Below are 6,978 nucleotides of genomic sequence, written 5' to 3'. Positions count from 1 at the left end.
TTTGGACATGCCGGCCTGTCCTGTGCCGTGCCAGGCTGTGCCGAGCCGGGCGTTCATAATGGGTTTCTTGCTTTAGTAACAAAAACAGCAATCTCCATCGGCCCGCGAATGTCAACACCGGCCATCTCCGTTTCGACCGATCACAGAGTATTACATGCTTCAGCCTTTGACGAAATTGCAACGCGTTTGAGTGCTTTTAAGATTTGGATAGAAGAATTAGTATAGGTATATTTATTAAATTTCCAGAGACTGAAGCTATTCCAGTTACACCAACAAGAGCTCGTAAGAGAATTCAGCAAAAACGAAAATAGAAAAGAAAAATTGCTAAAGCACTGCGGTAAGCCATTTTTTAACTGTTTTTGGTAGGTTATCTATTTTGGCGCATTTATCTAATACAGTAAGTAGGAAATAAATATATGAAATAAATAAATTCGATGAAAGTAGAAACAATATTTTTGCAGGCTTTTTATAATTAATTTATTATTATTTATTTCAGGACACAAAAAAGTGTGTTCAACCGATAAGGTTTAGACACGTTTAGTAAAGTTTCCTTTTAATATAAAAATAATTAAAAATATTATAATTGTTGACCATAATAATCTTTGTTTTTTAACTGAAAACAACAAAAAATAGTTACCGCTATATTTTTTGTTTTTTACATATATGAACCGGTGGGACTTCCAGATTTCCCTAAATGCAACCATAATACGAAATCTTATCAAAGTGCTAGCTTAAAATTGGCAGATATTGCTGATTTTCACAAGAATTGTTATGCCTCAGGAAATAAACAAATACAGCATACATGTCTTACTAGATTTTGTAAAGTTACACCATGTAAAAGAAGACCCCCAAAAATGACCGTCATGCCCCTAAAACATCCACAGTTAAATGTTTCGTTAAAGCGCAAAATGGTATTTTGCTTCCCGTTTGCCAAGCACCATTTTTAAATATTTTGCGTACCAAGAAAAATAAATTTCAAGGCGTAATAAAAAATTATCTTATGAAGGGTCAATCACCATTGGAAAAAAGAGGAGGGGACCGAATCAGCTTTAAGTTTAAAAGTAGAAAAGAGTCGGTGATGAATTTTATTAAAAAATTCAAATATGTAGAAGCTTACTACACAAGAAGCGCAACAGCTATTACGCGATATCTTTCATCTGAGATCAATATAAGAAAAATGAAAAGGGTGTATAATAACGAGGTAACAGACAATCTTAAAGTTGAAGATTATTACGAGTATTTTCGAAATATTTTTAACAAATGTTTCAACTTGGGGTTTGAAACACCACGAATGTATGTTCGGATGTATGTTCTAATTGTTTGTCATTTGATGAGCAAATCAAAGTTGAAACAAATAATGCGCATAAAAAGAAAGACTTATTTATCAACAACCGCGTTCATAAAATAAGAGCAAAGGCTTTTTATTCACTACTACGAGAGACTAAAGATGATTTAATTACAATAAGCTTCGACTGTCAAAAAAATCAAGTACTGCCAAAGGTCCCCGATCAAAAGGGTTACTATAGCCGACAGTTGTATATTTATAACCTTTGCTTTGTACTTTTATACATCGTGGAAAGAAAACTTGCAAAAAGTGCCACTCGAGTACCCAATGCATCGTTGAAGTAGAATTGTGTGTTCGTCATGTGTTCTTGACACTTTTTATATGTATATTTATTCTTTTATGTATAGTTTTTAAAGAAGTTTTCGGAATATCATAAGGCTTCTTATTCGATAGTCTTCACAATTTTTCGCAATGGGTTTTTTAAGTATTGTTATGAAAGTTAATCTAAGCCTCTGTTGAGATATTTTTACAGTTTGGTATATATTGTTGAAGATCAAGGTCTTTGTCCATAATTTTCAAAAATTCTGCATATAAAGCATCCAGCGCTGCAATTTTCACTCCTTAATTCTGTTTATCTTCTTCTTCTTCAGGTACCATCTCCGCTACGGAGGTTGGCAATCATCATAGCTATTTTAATTTTTGAGGCAGTAGCTCTAAAACGTTGTTTTGAGCTGCATCCAAACCATTCTTTCAGGTTCTTGAGCCATGAAATTCGTCTTCTTCCGATGCTTCTTCTGCCATCTATCTTTCCTTGCATTATGAGTCGCAGGATGCCATACTTCTCGCCCCGCATCACATGTCCGAGATACTGTATTCTGTAATTTCTTTCTTTAATTGTAAGTTCAACTTCCTTCTCTTTACCTATTCGTCTGAGTACTTCATTGTTCGTTTATAGCAGCTTCAATTCCCGTTTTGAGAATAGGTGGTCCGGTATCGTCATTTTTATTTTGTGTGATAGTGGTCCAACTGATTTACTTTTTTTTATTTTTTGAATTGCTTGAACCAGTTCCACGTTTGTTATTTTGGTGGTCATTTCTTATCACTATCTCCGTTATCTTAACTGGTTTTCTGTCAAATTCGTCATCTAATAAACTGTCAAAAAAATGTTTCTATCTCTTTCTGACATCCTTTTCGTGAATTAGTATTTTATTATTTTTATCTCAGATACATTTAATCTGATTAAAATCTTTTGCTTTCTTTGCTTTATACGAATCTGCGTTAGCTTTTGCTACTGCTACTTTCGCTTTTTGGTGACCGTATACCTATGAAGACCTATGTCCGACATATCTTCTTGCAACTGATTATATAATTTTCTTTCTCTTTTATTTTTTCCTGAACTTTGACCAGCAGTAGGTTTCTTTATTCTCAAACTTCTTTCCTGGCGTTTTTAAAGTATTTCAATAGCCGTAGCTGTAATGATACTGGCCATCTTCCTCCAAATTGTTTAAGGACTTCCTTTCCATGTTCCAACAGATTTTTTCTACTTTTTTGCCATGAATAGACCTTTTGCCCGTTATCCTTTCCACTTAGTCTCTTGCATGCAAGCAATTTGCATTATATTTTTTTAAAACACATCTACTAACTCTACTAACTATAATGTTTAACACTTTGCTAAATTTTAGGTATAAAATAAATATATGTGCTATTAACCCGTTGTTCATAATTTTGCATATTGTGTTACATTTTTTTTTAATAAATAGTATGCTTGCATAATGTTATTTATCGTAAATTTCTTTCACCTACTTGTTTAATAATTTTTTCTGAAACAAATACTACCGCGCTAAGGATAATTTATATTCAAACTAGATATACAAAGTACTAAAATATCACATTTAATTTTTGTTAAAAAATACTTCGGAGTAAACTAGAACATTTTTTCAATTTAAATAGTGGTGGTTAGATTGACCGTATGTCTGTTAGAATGTACCGTTTTTGAGACGTCTGCGATTACGGGTTAAAGTTAGGGTTTTGGTAAATATACTCGTATTTAACTTTTTATTTTCAAATGAAAATACTTTACTAAAAATAAAATAATTTTGGGAAACATTTTAATTTTTTTGTACGGTTTTCAACCATTTTCAAATTTTTTTATCGAACATAATGAAATTACAATCGTCATTCCTAATGATCATTAGGCTAATTTGCTTAATGTGTTTAGGCTCTTTGTAAGCGGTTATATTATATTTTACCTCTCAAGCACAACAGTTAGAAAGTTTCTGTCATATTGATCTAAACTCAGTTTATTGTAATTCAAACGTGTAGTTTCTAGTGACCATCATGCCTAGACGTAAGTTGGATATTGATGAGTTAATTGCAAATGTGCATTAATACTTTACCGTGGAAAGAGACAATGGTGGAAGTTTAAAGTCATTATTATGTAAATAAATCAACGCGTTTGTGACGCACTTGGGATAAGTGAAAGTAAGCTAAAAACTTACTGTGACTGAGTATCGCGAAGACACGAAAACAACTCGTAAACATTCTAGGAGCATTGACTTACCTACCTGATGGAGAAAAATTTGAAATTTAGTTTAGATACTTTACTGGTCAAAATAAGAGAAAGACGAGTTTCTGAAATTAAGAGTACTAGCCTTTGGAGAGGGTTGAGAGATTTAGGATTTAAATTCAAAACAGAAAATAATAGGTTACTTTTATGCGAAAGGAGTAGTGTGGTTCACAAAAGAATTAAATTTTTGAGAGAATATACTAGACTTAAATCTGAAAATGCAACATTCGTATACTTAGATGAGAGATGAATATTTGCAAAGGGTAGAATTAAAAGAATTGGCAAGACGACAGCATAAACTCAATAAAACACACAAGAGACACAGATAGTGAAGGCAAGAGACACATCATTCTTCATGCAGGAGGGAAAGAAGTCTTTATAGAAAACGCAGATTTGATTTTTTCTTCAAAATTAAAATCTGCTGATTACCATGAAAACATCAATGCAAATATTTTTGTTAAATATTTGCATTGATGTTGATAATGAGAAGAAACTGTTACCTAGTCTGAGTGAACTATCAGTTATAGTTTTAGATAATGCACCTTACCATTCTGAGATTTTGGAAAAACAACCAAAATGGTCATGGAACGTACCGAGCATAAAAAATTGGTTAGTTAAAAATAATATCAATTTTCCGGAATACGCCTTCAAATCAAAGTTACTGGAAATTTCGAAACGTACTGAAAAACCAACAGTTTATATAGTTGACCAAATTGTATCAACTTAGGGACATTAAGTATCAAGTACTACGGTTATCGCCGTATCATTGCCAGTTTAATCACATCTTACTCCAGTCGTCAGAGACGAAAATGCCACTGAACCTCTAAAAATCGTACGAACAAGCTGAATTTTGCTGAGTATATTAATTCTGGCACCCCAAAAAAGATGCAAAAAATTTTACTACTTTTACCCCTGGGCTTCCCTCTAAAACCCCCTCGTAGGGGGATAAAAACGCAAAAAAATTAATTTACCAAGAATCTGTACACCGTAGAAAAAAATGTTTCAAGTAAAAAATGTAGCTGAGATAATTTTAAACAAAAATGTTTATAATAAGCATTTTTTGTGTAGAATGAACCGTTCTCTTAGAAACAACGCTTGAAGCGACCGTCGATTTTACATGTCAGTTACTTGCGGGAAATTAATGTTCAATACAATTTGTATCAGCTCGATGGTAAAAATTTGATATCTTTTTATTTAAGTGACATATCGACAAAAATCAAGATGCGTTTCAAAGGTAAAGAGTTCAGCTTTTGTACGCAGTTTTTGTGTTTTGCCGCAAATAAACTCAGATTTTATACAGGTGTTAAATAAATAAAGGTGGCGCGATTTTTGCCATTTTTTATGATTCTCGCGAAATCAATACAATATATCCCTTTCATTGACTGGTCACTATGAAGTTTCGATTACTAGAGCCTAACCTTCAAAACCTATAGCATGAAATTTTAGTTTTGAGTTTTGGCAACAAATGTGCGGCATTTGAAATATAATAAAAAACGCTGGATTTAAATTTTCACACAACAAACGATCTACAACATTTAAAATTTTTTTTTTTTTCGATTACACTAGTACGTTTTTTAAAAGAACCAAACTTCTCACGCTCAAAACCATCTTCTTAAATGACGTCTTCCCGTGACGTGTGATCGTTTGTAATGTAAAACATTAAATTTTGCGTTTCTAGTCATATTTCAAGTACCTCATATTGGTTGCCAAAAATCAAAATTGATCTCTAAAAATGGAAATTTTACTACAACAGGTCAATGAAAATGATTAATTTTATTGATCTCACGAGAATCGAAAAAATGGCAAAAATCGCGCCACTTTAATTTATTTAACACCTTTATAAAAACTGAGTTTATTCTCGGCAAAATACAAAAACTTTTTAAGAAAGATGCACTCTTTGCCTTTAAAACGGATCTTGATTTTTGTCGATAGGACACTTGGATCAAAAGATATCGAATTTTTACGGTCGAGCTGATACAAATTTTATTGAACATTGATTTCGCGCAAGTAACACATGCAAAATCGACGGTTGCTTCAAGCGTTGTTTCTAAGAGAACGGTTCATTCTACACAAAAAATGTTTATAAACATTTTTGTTTAAAATTTTCTCAGCTACATTTTTTATTTGAAACATTTTTTTCTACAATTGATTTTTTTGCGTTTTTACCCGGGGGTAAAAGTCCGGGGGTAAAAGTGGTAAACTTTTTTGCATCTTTTTTGGGGTCCCAAAGTTAATATTCTCTGCAAAATTCAGCTTGTTCGTATGATTTTTAGAGACAACTGGACTATCTGGGGTATATGTAAAACGTATTATGATAATCACGTTGGATACAGTGGATACAGTGACGATGCAGTTAGGGAAATGTGACAAGAAGCTCTTAAAAAACTGTAACTCCAGAAATATGGACCAAAACCATAAATAAATGTAAAAAATTAATAGAAGAGTGGTGGATCCGGGAAAATAAAATTAGTGAAGTTAATCCAGTGATTATAGATTTACATAATGATAGCGGTAGTGAATTTAGTGACGATGATGATGATTTATAAATTTAAATAATTAGTAAGTACACTATTATAATGTTATTTACAAAATAATTACAGCAGGTTAACCATTATATTTATACATTCATTATTAGCCAAATAAAGAATAATATTTAAAATTCCATTTGAATTTTTGCTCGTCATTTTATACAAACTAACTCTAACTGATAATACAGGCAAAAATATTCTAAACAAAGTAAGTAATTAAAAAGATTATGGAGAACTCCAGTGCAGTTTACCTTGCCTTTTACTACAACGAAAGGTTTTCTGCGAATTCCATTAATCGTTTTGAGGTGTAAGTTGGTTGAATGTGCTGTATACTCTTACCTGTACGAATTCCAAGATTCCAAGACCCTATTCTGATTTTCCAACCTGTACTGGTGTTCCCCCAGAAATAGTTCTCACCCGGAAGTCCGAACGGAGGGTCCTTTTTGCTTCCAAAATATTTTACGTCAGAAGATGCCATCATTTCAGTATTATTTTAATTATATTGGAGGTCTTTTCATTATTATGTATGGCCTAAAAATATTTTCGGACAGAAACATTTTTGGAAATATTCATAACAATATTCCAGATTGGTTAGTTTT

The sequence above is a fragment of the Diabrotica undecimpunctata genome, chromosome 7 (assembly GCF_040954645.1).
Source record: "Diabrotica undecimpunctata isolate CICGRU chromosome 7, icDiaUnde3, whole genome shotgun sequence".
Taxonomy (NCBI): domain Eukaryota; kingdom Metazoa; phylum Arthropoda; class Insecta; order Coleoptera; family Chrysomelidae; genus Diabrotica; species Diabrotica undecimpunctata.
The sequence above is the reverse complement of the archived record's forward strand: the minus strand, read 5'-3'. Positions refer to the sequence as shown.